The sequence below is a fragment of the Scylla paramamosain genome, chromosome 36 (genome assembly GCF_035594125.1).
Source record: "Scylla paramamosain isolate STU-SP2022 chromosome 36, ASM3559412v1, whole genome shotgun sequence".
Lineage (NCBI taxonomy): Eukaryota > Metazoa > Arthropoda > Malacostraca > Decapoda > Portunidae > Scylla > Scylla paramamosain.
The window spans coordinates 15,216,473-15,232,297 of record NC_087186.1 but is presented as its reverse complement, the minus strand read 5'-3'; the positions used below and the strand labels follow the sequence as shown (position 1 = coordinate 15,232,297).

The window sequence follows — 15,825 nt, the reverse complement described above, 5'->3', positions numbered from 1 at the left end:
ATAATATCTGAATGGAATAAATTCATACTTTTTATTATAAAGGCCATACAAATGATGGAGATCAATAATATTCCATGCAATAAATTCTTTAAAATAAGCAGATGGAAAATCAATGCAAAAAAACTTCCTTTTTTTACCTTTCCTTTCTTTTCTTTTCTTTTCTGTCTATCCTCAACACCAACCCTTTTCACCCCTGTCTGGCTTTAGGTCTCCGTGAACACTGATGCTTTTCCTGTGCACGTAGTGAACTGCTGACCCCAGGTTCCTCATGACGACCGAAGCCCGAGGCGAGCCTCTGTGAACCTCTCGTGTTTCCTGATCCTCTGAGGCAGCCAGCTCTCCATCTCCAAGGAGCTGCATCACAATGTAGGTGTGTGCCTGTGTAACCAACATGAATTAGATACAGGCATACAATGATTAAATGCAAGGAAAAGAAAATAATATGATCTTAAACTAATTGTTACTTAAACTGTTACTGATAAATCCTGTTGTTTTATATTGTAATTCTACACAGTAAAAATATAGATTTGAAAATATACTTTGTAAACCTCAGTAACTTCCACTACAGCCCATTAAACTAGAACCATGAAAACATCCTTGAAAACCCCAGTAACTTGCACTACAGCCTGTTAGACTAGAACCATGAAAACACCCTTGAAAACCCCAGTAACTTCCACTACACCCTGTTAAACAAAAACCATGAAAACACCCTTGAAAACCCCAGTAACTTCCACTACACCCTGTTAAACAAGAACCATGAAAAACACCCTTGAAAACCTCAGTAACTTCCACTACACCCTGTTAAACTCGAACCATGAAAACACCCTTGAAAACACACACACAGGCAACCCTTTCCCGGCCACACACACACACAAACCCTCTCCAACACACACACACACACACACACAAACCCCAGAACACACCATACCTAATTGGCAGTTGCTTTTTCAGTTCCAGTCTTAACACTTCGCATAAACCCTCTCTGTGTAATTGCCATGACCAGGCCCAGGAAGGAAAACTTGCGGTCCTGCGCCAACGAGTCGTAACTATGCTTGTGGTGGGTCGCGAAGATCAGCGTTAACTCCAGGCTGGAATACAGGAACAGGTAGAGGAAGTAAACTCGGCTAAGTTGTATTAATTTCATGCGTTCTACAGAGAGAGAGAAAGACAGATGTTTATGAATGAAGGGAGAGGAGGAGGAGGAGGAACGGGAGGTAGTGTGTGTGTGTGTGTGTGTGTGTGTGTGTGTGTGTGTGTGTGTGTGTGTGTGTGTGTGTGTGTGTGTGTGTGTGTGTGTGTATGTGTGTGTGTGTGTGTGTGTGTGTGTATGTGTGTGTGTGTGTGTGTGTGTGTGTGTGTGTGTGTGTGTGTGTGTGTGTGTGTGTGTGTGTGTGTGTGTGTGTGTGTGTGTATGAATGAAGGGAGAGGAGGAGGAGGAGGAACAGGTGGTGTGTGTGTGTGTGTGTGTGTGTGTGTGTGTGTGTGTGTGTGTGTGTGTGTGTGTGTGTGTGTGTGTGTGTGTGTGTGTGTGTGTGTGTGTGTGTGTTTCAGGAGTAAACATAAGGGAATATTTGCTAGTACACACACACACACACACACACACAATACTACAAACACGAACAAACACACAATACTGAACATACAAACACACACACACACACCTTCTCTGCCCAGGCCCTTGACACAGCTGACGGAGAACAGAGCCCTAGGATTGATCACCTCCCAAGCCTCGGTCAAACTGGCACCGATGTCCCTCCTCCTTCTGCCCTGTGGTGGAAGAACAAGACACAAATCTGACTCACACACGACGAGACAACAGCGAACGTAAACAAACAGTGTTGCCAACTCAGGGAAAGGGAGTTTTACTGTACAAGGGATAAAATACAAGTGAATCACCATGGAAACACCCTTTGAAAACCCACAGTAACTTCCACTGCTTTGATAACACTACTTACCCTAGATCACCCCCAAACACCCCTATATAACCCTGAAACACCACCAAGACACCATTAAACACCCCAAAACAAACTATTTACCTTAAAACACTTGCAAAACACTCCCAAAACAAAATTAAACATCCCAAAACACACTATTTACCTCAAAACACTTGCAAAACACTCTCAAAACACCATTAAACACCCCAAAACACACTATTTACCTCAAAAACTTGCAAAACACTCCCAAAACACCGTTAAACACCCAAAAACAGACAATTTACCTCAAAACACTTGAAAAAACCCCCAAAACACCTCCAAAACCCCAATAATACCCAAAAAAAGACAATTTACCTCAAAACACTTGAAAAAACACCTCCAAAACCCCAATAATACCCAAAAAAGACAATTTACCTCAAAACACTTGCAAAAACACCCCCAAAACATCTCCAAAACCCAAAAAATACCCAAAAAAGACAATTTACCTCAAAACACTTGCAAAAACACCCCCAAAACACCTCCAAAACCCCAATAATACCCAAAAAACAAACAAAAACAGACAAATATACCCAAAAACAGACTATTTACCTCAAAACACTTGGAAAAACACCCCAAAACACCTCCAAAACACCCCAAAATATCTCAAAACATTCCTAAACACACAAACAGGAGTGTAATGAATTAATAAGTGAAAGAAAGCAAGAGAATGTAAACAAACAGATGATAATGAAAAGAAAAGTGATTTAAATGAGATTGTTAAGATGTTTTGATGGTTTATGGTAAGGAAAATGAGAGAAAGGGTTTGTAATGAATAGAAAGGATGACAGAAAGGAAGGAATAAGAGGGAAAAGTAAAGAAATGAGGAAAGGAAAGAGAAAATGATGCTTTACTCACAATGCACCTCTCTTTAACAACATTCAGAGACACAAGGAAATACAAACAAATTACAAAATAAGCAAAGAAAAAATGAAAGGAAAAAAAAAAAAAAAAAAAATTATACAAAAACAAAAAAAATATACATAATAAAAAAAAAAATGACACACACACACACACACCTCAGGCAGCGATTCCTGGAAGAAGACAGCAAAGAATATTATGTTAGCCACAGTGAGAGTGCGTGCGTAGACAGCCGAGGCCGCGAACCACCCAGTACTTCCCCAGCGGGAGAACGCAGCCCCCACAGTGTGCCCGACGGTGAAGCCTATGCTGAATGTCACGCCAATCAGTGCCTGTGGGTTGAGGGGAGGTTAGGAGAGGGTAGGCTGGTTAGGTTAGGTTAGGACACACCGACAACACACCACAATATAAATAAGAAATAAAATAATGCATAAGAAAATAAAAAGTTAAAAAAAAGTAAACTAACAATATATTTTAAACTACCACAACACCTTTAAACACCCTCAAAATACTCCAAAACACCCAGAAACACTCCAAAAACACACCAAAACACTCTCAAAATAACCCAAAACACACCAAAACATCCCAAAATACCCCAAAACACTCCAAAAACACACCAAAACACCTTCAAAATACCCCAAAACACTACAAACACATCCCAAAACACTCCAAAAACACACCAAAATATTCCAAAAATACTCCTAAACATCTCAAAACACATCAAAACATTCCAAAAACATCCCAAAACACTTTAAAACACACCAAAAATCCCAAAATACCTCCACAACACCACAAAACACTTCAAAACACCCCTTAACCACCCCAAAACACATCAAAACACTTCACAACACACCAAAAACACCCCAAAACACTCCAAAAACACCCAAAAACACCCCAAAAACACCTGAAGACTCCCTCAGAACACTGAAATAGAATAAAACACAAAATAACAATAATAAAGAAAACAAGCTGCAATATTGAACAGCAGGAACACAAACAAACACACACACACCCTGTAAACAAACAAACAAACAAAAAATAAATAAATAGATAATAGGATAAAAAAATTGAAAAAATAATAATAAAAACAAGCTAAAAATATATAAACCAATACAAAACACAACAAACCCACTCAATTACCAAACAAGACAGAATGGAACCTCGCAGCGAAACCGATGATATGCTGGTAATAAGTCACACAGGAGAGCTGAGAGGAATACAAGCCGCTGGTGTTGTGCTTGGAGTAACAGTCGAGGAGAGCAGGACACACGGGCAGCACCACCTTCAAGCCGAGCAGGTCCAGGATCAGACTGCCGAATAACACCTTGCTTGTCCGTGCGTTCCTCTGTGGGTGTTAGGTTAGGTTAGGTTACGTTAGGTTAAGTGAGGTTAGGTTAAGTGAGGTTAGGTTAAGTGAGGTTAGGTTAGGTTAGGTTAAGTTACGTTAGGTTAGGTTAAGTGAGGTTAAGTGAGGTTAGGTTAAGTTAGGTTAGGTTAAGTTAAGTTAGGTTAGGTTAGGTTAAAAGAGGTTAGGTTAAAAGAGGTTAGGTTAAGTTAGGTTAGGTTAAGTTAAGTTAGGTTAAAAGAGGTTAGGCTAAGTTATGTTAGGTTAAGTTAGCTTATGTTAGGTTAGGTTAGGTTAAGTGAGGTCTTTTTTATCTTTTATTTTTTCTCAGTATTTTTTTCTTATTGTACTTAGTTCCCTTTGACCAGTGTCCCTCCTATATATACAAAAAATAAAACAAAATAAATAAATAAATAAATAAAGTAAAACAAGAACATTTTTACGACTTTAAATCATTTTCCCGACACACGTGTGCATGGAGGCTGTGTTGCACGAGTGTTGAGTGACAAATATTGCATCTCAGCTTAGCAACACACACAAACACAAAACCCTGCTCACCTTCTCCTTGATGTCCGCAGCCTGTACTGCCCCTCTGTCCCTGCCATCCACCTCACCACCACTGCCGCCGCCACCGCCATCGCTGCCGCAAACTTGCTTGCCGGATCGGAGGGTTGCCGTTGCTCTGAAAGTTACATTAGGTTTGGTTAAGTGGGGCCGTGGGAAGAGGATGTAGGTTAGGTTAGGTTTGGTTAGGCTAGGTTATGTTAAGTTTGGCTAGGTTTCTTTAGGTTAGGTTAGGTGAGGTTAGGTTAGGTTAGGTAAGGCTTGGCTAGGTTAGGCTTGCTTAGGTAAGGTTTGGCTAGGTTAGGTTAGGTTAGGTAAGGCTTGGCTAGGTTAGGCTTGCTTAAGTAAGGTTTGGCTAGGTTAGAATTGCTTAGGTTAGGTTAGGTAAAGTTTGGTTAGGCCAGCTTGAGATTAAGACACGAGATAGCCAGTCTTGGGGAGGAGGAAGCACCAGACAGAAGTTAGGGTAGGCTTCTTTGGGTTAGGCTTGGTTTGATTAGGGTCAGATGAGGAGTGTGAAGCTCCACCACGTTTGGTTAAATTTGAGGTAATATTTTAGTCATTTTCTCTCTCACCACCAAAATTTTCCCACTGTGTAAACTTTGTTAATATTTTTTATCTGAAGGCTACAAAACACATCACTCGCTTTCCATCCCAGACCCCTAAACACCACCCCTTTCTTCCTTCCTTAGCATCAGCCAGCCAGCCTCTTTGGACTTAAATGAAGGAAACTTTTAAACACGTAGATATAATATAACATTTTCTTCTACACACACACACACACACACACACACACACACACACACACACTGCTTCCGTGACGTGGGACAGTGAGGAAGAGCGAGAAAGAGTTTTATCACCAGCTGGAAGGAAACTACCGCTTTGTTTACATCTGACAAGAGAAAACGCGGCTGTCACTTCTGTCAACGGGTAACTAATACAAAGCTAAGAGAGAGAGAGAGAGAGAGAGAGAGAGAGAGAGAGAGAGAGAGAGAGAGAGAGAGAGAGAGAGAGAGAGAGAGAGAGAGAGAGAGAGAGAGAGAGATTGTCATATAACCATTTTATACTCAAGATAATAAAAGACAGCAAGCGTTTAATTGTTAATTTTCCAACTTTCTTCGCTTGCCTAAACTTTCTTCCACACTGCTGGTGGTGATGGTGGTGATGGTGGTGGTCTTCCTGCTTCCCTATTTCGTCCCTCTACATTTGTATCTTAAAAGAAAAAAAGATCGTATTACTGTATCAACACCAATGAACACTTAACCTTACCTAACCTAAAGTGTACCTCTGTTTTTACCCTCTACCCATCACTACAACCTCCAGTACCTTCCCCTGCTAGGACTCCAACACCACAACACCTCGTACAGACCCAGACATCCCACACACGTGCATCTAGAAGCTTCATATATCACAACACACGCTATAACACCCCTGACACGCTTCTACTATCACAGTCCCCCCTTAAACACTCCAGAACCTTTTATTTTACCTCCAGCACACCACTTCTACCCTCAAAGACCCAGTACTTATCTGCAACATGCCTATAACACAACCAAAACACCTCAAAAGCAACTCCAACCACACTAAAACACCTTAAAACACCTTAAACACTCCTAAACGCACAAAAAACACCCTAAACACATCGAAAGTGCACCAAAATATCCCCAAACACACTTAAAATACTCCAAAACTCACCCAATTGACTTTAAACGCATCGAAAACACACCGTACCTACCCAAAACACACTCAAACTCATCCATAACATTCTAAAACACACTTAAAACATCCCAAAACACTGAAAACGGCCCAAAACACACTTAAAACACCCCAAAAAAACCCAGACTGACCTAAAATACCCACAAACGCACCCAAAATTCCCCGGTATCCACACAAAACACACCCAAACTCGTCCATAACATCCTAAAATACACTTGAAACATCACAAAACATTGAAAACAGTCCCAAACACACTTAAAGCACTCCTAAACAAGCCTAAGACACCCCAAAACACACCAGGAACGCTAAATATTGACTCAAACATCACCAAATCCCTAAAACACACACTTCAACACCCTTTCAACACCTCCAGACACACTGCAACACTCCCTAAACACCTCCAGACACACTCCAACACCTCTTAAACACACCAAATACACTGGAAGCACTGTCAGGGAAGACAAATACTACCAAGACAGACAGGGCAGCAGGGAAAATTAACCTAAATATTGTTTTCTTAGCATTTTTCTGTTTTACCACCTCCTCTATTCCTTCTCCCTTCATCTTCCTCCTCTATTTCTCTTATTTTCTTACTCATTCTACTCTTATCTACACGTCTGAGTCTAGAAACACGTGGAAACACCAGGAAAACACTGCAAAATACGATAAATATTACCGAGGAGACAGCGGAGCCGATCAAGGTCCCGGGTCCATGATGGCGGCCGTGACGTCACGGCAATTTTACGTACCGTAACGGATTTCATTTCGAAATTGACCCCTCGAAAAAATGGAGCTAGGCTGGAATGCCTTATATATTCTGACTTGACAAATACTTAAACTAATATTCACAATATTAAAACAGCTCCAGCCTGAGTAGTATTTAAAAAATATCCAAATGAATTATAGAAAAAGTGTTGAAATATTCGGCCCCATTTAAATCATTGAAAAGTCCCCAACATTTGAATTTTCAGGAACGTAAAAATTTTTAAAAAATCTGAACTATCATCTTACACCATCAAAAGTTACCTGGAACAAGAAGTAAACAAATAAAACCGAAATTGTGTAAAAAACAAGTGTTGGAACCTAAATACAATTAAAAACCACTGAAAATTCCACCCATTTTCACTCAGCAACAAGATAAAACACTTTAAAACATACGAACTATTTTTTCAAGCAATGAAAAGTTAGTTACAAGCTCAAATAGAGAGACAATAACATAAAAAGTGTTGTAATAACAACTTTTAACAGGACCATAAACCATTTTTAAAGTCCACTTATTTCTCTCAACAGGAACGAAGAAACATTTTGAAAATCATAAGCAATTTTTAGAAACACAAAAGACGTAATTAGAGCGTGAAATAAAAAAACAAGTTTGTCAAAATACTGCCAAAAAAACTCCCTACATTTTCGTAAAGCAACACAAAATTGAACACAACTCAACACAAGCCACGAAAATACTTCTAAAGCAAATAATTATTTTTATAAACCATAAAAACATGCTATACGACCAGAATAAAGAAGTTAAGAAAAATACCAAAAAAATTTTGAAACCCACAGGATGAATCAGGTTGGCAGAGGTAGCCAGGCATCATGGCGGCCCTCGACAGTGGAGAGAACGGCCGCTATTTTGCCTGTTATTTTTCCATCGTAACTAATTGAGGCAATGGCGGATATATCTAGCTAGCGGATATGAAAGCCTAGTCATGGGGCTCCACTTAGTGACGTGTTAGGCTTACAATAAGTGAGAAATGAAGCAGATATTGGCGGACAAATGGGGAAGGCTGCCTCCACCTCAGCTGATAACATTAGTAAAGTTAATTTTTTTTACGTCTTTATAATTCCTGTCATGGTTAATTAGTAAGAGTTTTGTGGTGGAGGCTTGGAGCGCTTGTGGCACCGTGGAATGCTGAGTCACATCAATATATTCCTAACGAGGTGCAAAAACATGAAATACCAGGCTTAACAATAAATAAACAGTAAGGTTAACCACTGACCTGACAGCCCTGTGTTGTTGTTGTGGGTGACATGTAACAACACTATCATAGTTACCGCCTATTACATCAGACTGTGCAAATTACCTGGCTGGACAAGTGGTGGGCCGGTTTCTTACCAATATTAGCCTTGGTGGCACTGCAGGCACCAAGCTTGCACCAGCACACGCAGGCAGCCACCACGGCCCCTGTCACTGTCTTGTTCTGCGAAAATACGTTAAATAAAGCACCAGTTTATGGCACCCTTTTAACCTAGTGCCTTGTGTCTGACGTCTGGTTGTGTCGTCCGTCCCAGCCTGCTCCGCACAGTACGCAAGCAAAACTATCCACAAGACACTTTTACCTTTCAATAACAAGCACCAACTTCTTTTATATTATACTAAACTAATAGAAAATTAAATGTAAAAAATTATAAGCGCGTAAAAATAAATCTCAGGCCATTATAACTGTAATTGTCAAAGTATCTAGACATTACTGATTGAAGCGCCAAATTCAAACTGGTCCTGGCGGGTCTTACACTGCAATGTCTCGTCCCTTGTGTGGCGTAATGTGAAATCATTGAAAAGCTTGTGTGAATTGAAGGCTTGGCTTAATACTGTGTTATATCTCAGCTTATCATTATTAAGTATTTACCATTTGACGTTAAAAAACAACAATACTTCACAGAGATATCCAAGTATAACAGAGGCTTCCATACTGTAGCTAATGATCAACAGAGAATTACCAGCCTTTCTCTGTGTGTCAAGGAGAGCCCTTAGGGAAACGTTCGTGTGCGTGTGCGTGTGTGTGTGTGTGTGTGTGGTATGGAAAGATATAATTGCTTAAGTACAGCCTCTCTCTCTCTCTCTCTCTCTCTCTCTCTCTCTCTCTCTCTCTACGTATTTTGCCTGTCTGCCCTCGTGTGTGTGTGTGTGTGTGTGTGTGTGTGTGTATCTCATTTATTTATTTAAGTTATTTTTTCTTCTTCACGCAGATAGTAATTGACGAACACAACACACCACGTGGAGAGAAACAAGGTGTGGAGTACCCAAGCCTCTCACAGTCCATGCTAGTAGACTCACCCTGCATGTGGAGATCTCCCAAAATGCACGGAGGTTATTCCAGAGCTGCAGGACAGAGTACTTGAGGCCATTGGTGAACAGAAAGCTGAGGTTGAACAAAGGTAGAGTAAAGATTACACTGACATTTGGGACATTGACATTGTTTGTTACCAGTATTATATTGATTCCTTTTATTTCAGCCAAGAATTGATAGCTGCCCAAGGTGTAAGCAAGATTCACAATGATGAGGTCATTGTGACGTGTGCAATGTGTCCACTGGTCTTGGCCTTCCTGACCAAGGCAGCCACACAAAGGAAATTCCACGTTATTGTTGCCGAACGTGCCCCTAAATATGATGTAAGGTGTTTTATGCGTCTCTTTCACGTCATCGTGTCTGATGTGCACAATACATAACACAGGGACTGCCACATGTAGGGGTGATGGCTTCTTGCAGCTTCCTTTATTTTATTATGTTCTTATGTTCTCAATACATCTTTTACTTGTGCAGGGTCACCCAGTGGCAAAAGCTTTATGTACTGCTGGAATTGAGACAACATTAATTCAAGACTCTGCAGTGTTCCCCATCATGTCACGTGTCAACAAGGTCATCAAAGGTCATCGTTGGCACCGAGACGGTGGTGACCAACGGAGGCATTGAGACCTTTGTTGGTGCAGCCTCTCTTGCCTCACCACCAAAGTTTTATTCTGTTCCAGTAAGTTTTATTTGTTAGTCATTATCCTGATACCTCTTTCAGTGGGGCAGTATTTGAAACATATTTACTGTTGCAAATTGAACAGGGAAGGTATCACAAAAGTACATACCATTTTATTCTCACAGAAATTCTTGATTCCAGTTTTTGATACATTCCTTTTCCACATGTTTATTTCATGTAGGTGGATATACATTCCTCGTGTTGAGTGTTGGATGGTCCTTTCTCAAACCTCAACCTGTTGTTGTCTCATGTGGAGCTAGATACTATCAGATCAGTACCTATATAATATTGAAAATCATGGCATGAATTGTGCATTTTGCTTATTGTCACAAATCTTCATTTTCAGCTGTATGTGTGCACTCCCACATACAAATTTAGCTTGATGGGCTGTGAAGAAATGTGATGCCGGATAAGAGGGATTTTACTGTACCCTGTTTATCTTGCACATCTACTCACTTAGCTTTAAATAATGGCTGCTGACCATTTAAATCTCTTTTATTTCAGTCGAGGTACTGCACCATCCTACGTGTACCGGCAGCTTAGCGAACTGTACCGTCCCACTTCTTGTGATCTCTAAGGTAACAGCTTTAATCCTTGCAAATAAGGAATAAGAGAAAAGAGACACACCTGCCATTTGTACTGTTATGCTGTAGTGTTCTTTCATTTTTTTTCCTCTTTTATCCTAGAACCATTTTTGGTCATTCATGTTTCTAAAAATTATTATACAAAAATGTTGAGCTTAATATGTTTGGTGTAGCTTTTTGTAACATGTGTTATTGTTAATGTGTGTGGTTCCCCTCAGGAAGAATGTTGCAGTATTAGCAGTAATGTTACAGCCAATGGAAGTGTCTGTATTGTGCTTTGGTGGGAGGTTAATTTGATGTATTTTTAGAGTTGTGCAGGATATTATAGCAAGCCCTCAAAATAAAGAAAATAACTATAGAAAACACTCCTTGTATTGAAAACACCACTGCAGAGAAATCTCTAATGAAACAGGAAACCCTACATTCAGTACTGTGTGGTTGTTGCAGTAACACTGAGCTAAATGCCTTTTGGATGGTTGTACACTAAAAATAATGTAAAAATGCCTATAAACAACTGTCCCTGCATTAAAAACCTTTCATCATAAAATTACACACAAGATACTCAACCAGTGCATGAATGTTCAAGCGGTACCATTTGCTCCCTTCTGCACAGCTTGCAGCAACACTTCTGGCGCTGCATAGTGAACAGTGAAGCACGGTGTCTTCGTGCTGCCATCCTTTTCCTTGTCAGGCATCAAATGTGCAAACCCAAAATCCACAATCTTAATAACTGAATCTTCAGAAGAATCCTTGAACAAGAGATTCCGTGAAAAGATGTTTAGATTAGAATGGCCTCGGAGAAGGATAATATCTGAATGGAATAAATTCATACTTTTTATTATAAAGGCCATACAAATGATGGAGATCAATAATATTCCATGCAATAAATTCTTTAAAATAAGCAGATGGAAAATCAATGCAAAAAAACTTCCTTTTTTTACCTTTAATTTCTTTTCTTTTCTTTTCTGTCTATCCTCAACACCAACCCTTTTCACCCCTGTCTGGCTTTAGGTCTCCGTGAACACTGATGCTTTTCCTGTGCACGTAGTGAACTGCTGACACCAGGTTCCTCACGACGACCGAAGCCCGAGGCGAGCCTCTGTGAACCTCTCGTGTTTCCTGATCCTCTGAGGCAGCCAGCTCTCCACCTCCAAGGAGCTGCATCACAATGTAGGTGTGTGCCTGTGAAACCAACATGAATTAGATACAGGCATACAATGATTAAATGCAAGGAAAAGAAAATAATATGATCTTAAACTAATTGTTACTTAAACTGTTACTGATAAATCCTGTTGTTTTATATTGTAATTCTACACAGTAAAAATATAGATTTGAAAATATACTTTGTAAACCTCAGTAACTTCCACTACAGCCCATTAAACTAGAACCATGAAAACATCCTTGAAAACCCCAGTAACTTGCACTACAGCCTGTTAGACTAGAACCATGAAAACACCCTTGAAAACCCCAGTAACTTCCACTACACCCTGTTAAACAAAAACCATGAAAACACCCTTGAAAACCCCAGTAACTTCCACTACACCCTGTTAAACAAAAACCATGAAAACACCCTTGAAAACCCCAGTAACTTCCACTACACCCTGTTAAACAAGAACCATGAAAAACACCCTTGAAAACCTCAGTAACTTCCACTACACCCTGTTAAACTCGAACCATGAAAACACCCTTGAAAACACACACACAGGCAACCCTTTCCCAGCCACACACACACACAAACCCTCTCCAACACACACACACACACACACACAAACCCCAGAACACACCATACCTAATTGGCAGTTGCTTTTTCAGTTCCAGTCTTAACACTTCGCATAAACCCTCTCTGTGTAATTGCCATGACCAGGCCCAGGAAGGAAAACTTGCGGTCCTGCGCCAACGAGTCGTAACTATGCTTGTGGTGGGTCGCGAAGATCAGCGTTAACTCCAGGCTGGAATACAGGAACAGGTAGAGGAAGTAAACTCGGCTAAGTTGTATTAATTTCATGCGTTCTACAGAGAGAGAGAAAGACAGATGTTTATGAATGAAGGGAGAGGAGGAGGAGGAGGAACGGGAGGTAGTGTGTGTGTGTGTGTGTGTGTGTGTGTGTGTGTGTGTGTGTGTGTGTGTGTGTGTGTGTGTGTGTGTGTGTGTGTGTGTGTGTGTGTGTGTGTGCATGTGTGTGTGTGTGTGTGTGTGTGTGTGTGTGTGTGTGTGTGTGTATGAATGAAGGGAGAGGAGGAGGAGGAGGAACAGGAGGTGGTGTGTGTGTGTGTGTGTGTGTGTGTGTGTGTGTGTGTGTGTGTGTGTGTGTGTGTGTGTGTGTGTGTGTGTGTGTGTGTGTGTGTGTGTGTGTGTGTGTGTGTTTCAGGAGTAAACATAAGGGAATATTTGCTAGTACACACACACACACACACACACACACAATACTACAAACACGAACAAACACACAATACTGAACATACAAACACACAGACACACACCTTCTCTGCCCAGGCCCTTGACACAGCTGACAGAGAACAGAGCCCTAGGATTGATCACCTCCCAAGCCTCGGTCAAACTGGCACCGATGTCCCTCCTCCTTCTGCCCTGCGGTGGAAGAACAAGACACAAATCTGACTCACACACGAGACAACAGCGAACGTAAACAAACAGTGTTGCCAACTCAGGGAAAGGGAGTTTTACTGTACAAGGGATAAAATACAAGTGAATCACCATGGAAACACCCTTTGAAAACCCACAGTAACTTCCACTACAGCCTTGATAACACTACTTACCCTAGATCACCCCCAAACACCCCTATATAACCCTGAAACACCACCAAGACACCATTAAACACCCCAAAACAAACTATTTACCTCAAAACACTTGCAAAACACTCCCAAAACAAAATTAAACACCCGAAAACACACTATATACCTCAAAACACTTGCAAAACACTCTCAAAACACCATTAAACACCCCAAAACACACTATTTACCTCAAAAACTTGCAAAACACTCCCAAAACACCATTAAACACCCAAAAACAGACAATTTACCTCAAAACACTTGAAAAAACACCCCCAAAACACCTCCAAAACCCCAATAATACCCAAACAAAGACAATTTACCTCAAAACACTTGAAAAAACACCTCCAAAACCCCAATAATACCCAAAAAAGACAATTTACCTCAAAACACTTTCAAAAACACCCCCAAAACATCTCCAAAACCCAAAAAATACCCAAAAAAGACAATTTACCTCAAAACACTTGCAAAAACACCCCCAAAACACCTCCAAAACCCCAATAATACCCAAAAAACAGACAAAAACAGACAAATATACCCAAAAACAGACTATTTACCTCAAAACACTTGAAAAAACACCCCAAAACACCTCCAAAACACCCCAAAATATCTCAAAACATTCCTAAACACACAAACAGGAGTGTAATGAATTAATAAGTGAAAGAAAGCAAGAGAATGTAAACAAACAGATGATAATGAAAAGAAAAGTGATTTAAATGAGATTGTTAAGATGTTTTGATGGTTTATGGTAAGGAAAATGAGAGAAAGGGTTTGTAATGAATAGAAAGGATGACAGAAAGGAAGGAATAAGAGGGAAAAGTAAAGAAATGAGGAAAGGAAAGAGAAAATGATGCTTTACTCACAATGCACCTCTCTTTAACAACATTCAGAGACACAAGGAAATACAAATAAATTACAAAATAAGCAAAGAAAGAAAAAATGAAAGGAAAAAAAAAAAAAAAAAAGCAAAAATTATACAAAACAAAAAAAATATACATAATAAAAAAAATAAATGAGACACACACACACACACACACAAACACACACCTCAGGCAGCGATTCCTGGAAGAAGACAGCAAAGAATATTATGTTAGCCACAGTGAGAGTGCGTGCGTAGACAGCCGAGGCCGCGAACCACCCAGTACTTCCCCAGCGGGAGAAAGCAGCCCCCACAGTGTGCCCGACGGTGAAGCCTATGCTGAATGTCACGCCAATCAGTGCCTGTGGGTTGAGGGGAGGTTAGGAGAGGGTAGGCTGGTTAGGTTAGGTTAGGACACACCGACAACACACCACAATATAAATAAGAAATAAAATAATGCATAAGAAAATAAAAAGTTAAAAAAAAGTAAACTAACAATATATTTTAAACTACCACAACACCTTTAAACACCCTCAAAATACTCCAAAACACCCAGAAACACTCCAAAAACACACCAAAACACTCTCAAAATAACCCAAAACACACCAAAACATCCCAAAATACCCCAAAACACTCCAAAAACACACCAAAACACCTTCAATATATCCCAAAACACCCCAAAACACTACAAACACATCCCAAAACACTCCAAAAACACACCAAAATACTCCAAAAATACTCCTAAACATCTCAAAACACATCAAAACATTCCAAAAACATCCCAAAACACTTTAAAACACACCAAAAATCCCAAAACACCTCCACAACACCACAAAACACTTCAAAACACCCCTTAATCACCCCAAAACACATCAAAACACTTCACAACACACCAAAAACACCCCAAAACACTCCAAAAACACCCAAAAACACCCCAAAAACACCTGAAGACTCCCTCAGAACACTGAAATAGAATAAAACACAAAATAACAATAATAAAGAAAACAAGCTGCAATATTGAACAGCAGGAACACAAACAAACACACACACACCCTGTAAACAAACAAACAAACAAAAAATAAATAAATAGATAATAGGATAAAAAAATTGAAAAAATAATAATAAAAACAAGCTAAAAATATATAAACCAATACAAAACACAACAAACCCACTTAATTACCAAACAAGACAGAATGGAACCTCGCAGCGAAACCGATGATATGCTGGTAATAAGTCACACAGGAGAGCTGAGAGGAATACAAGCCGCTGGTGTTGTGCTTGGAGTAACAGTCGAGGAGAGCAGGAGACACGGGCAGCACCACCTTCAAGCCGAGCAGGTCCAGGATCAGACTGCCGAATAACACCTTGCTTGTCCGTGCGTTCCTCTGTGGGTGT

The 15,825-nt window shown here is 40.2% G+C and overlaps 4 long non-coding RNA genes across 8 annotated transcripts in view; 2 read left to right on the top strand and 2 right to left on the bottom strand.

Annotated features, from left to right (window-relative positions):
* Positions 1 to 16: 16 nt before the first annotated feature.
* On the bottom strand, positions 17 to 8,758 carry LOC135091097 (uncharacterized). Of its 3 annotated transcripts, XR_010262313.1 has the most exons (7): positions 8,567 to 8,758; positions 5,549 to 5,952; positions 4,735 to 4,858; positions 2,990 to 4,176; positions 1,662 to 1,767; positions 929 to 1,088; positions 17 to 378 (listed from the first exon to the last, which is right to left on the bottom strand). It is a non-coding gene; the product is annotated as an uncharacterized LOC135091097 (long non-coding RNA). The 3 variants fall into 3 exon arrangements; XR_010262314.1 differs by lacking the exon at positions 5,549 to 5,952; XR_010262312.1 differs by lacking the exons at positions 5,549 to 5,952; positions 8,567 to 8,758 and having other exon boundaries at positions 4,735 to 5,510.
* The window catches only part of LOC135091106 (uncharacterized), a 23,095-nt gene continuing 12,191 nt past the window's right edge, over positions 4,922 to 15,825 (top strand). The window contains exon 1 of the long non-coding RNA XR_010262328.1: positions 4,922 to 5,054. This is a non-coding gene — a long non-coding RNA (uncharacterized LOC135091106). The remainder of the gene's footprint in view (positions 5,055 to 15,825) is intronic.
* LOC135091102 (uncharacterized) lies at positions 8,069 to 11,539 on the top strand. 2 transcript variants are annotated; one of them, XR_010262322.1, is made up of 5 exons: positions 8,069 to 8,269; positions 9,421 to 9,609; positions 9,688 to 9,844; positions 9,996 to 10,200; positions 10,705 to 11,539. It is a non-coding gene; the product is annotated as an uncharacterized LOC135091102 (long non-coding RNA). The 2 variants fall into 2 exon arrangements; XR_010262321.1 differs by having other exon boundaries at positions 10,547 to 11,539.
* Positions 11,606 to 15,825, bottom strand: part of LOC135091093 (uncharacterized) — a 9,009-nt gene continuing 4,789 nt past the window's right edge. For both annotated transcript variants that reach the window (XR_010262302.1, XR_010262301.1), the window contains exons 4-7: positions 14,619 to 15,815; positions 13,266 to 13,371; positions 12,574 to 12,733; positions 11,606 to 11,966 (exon numbers count right to left, since the gene is read on the bottom strand). This is a non-coding gene — a long non-coding RNA (uncharacterized LOC135091093). The remainder of the gene's footprint in view (positions 11,967 to 12,573; positions 12,734 to 13,265; positions 13,372 to 14,618; positions 15,816 to 15,825) is intronic.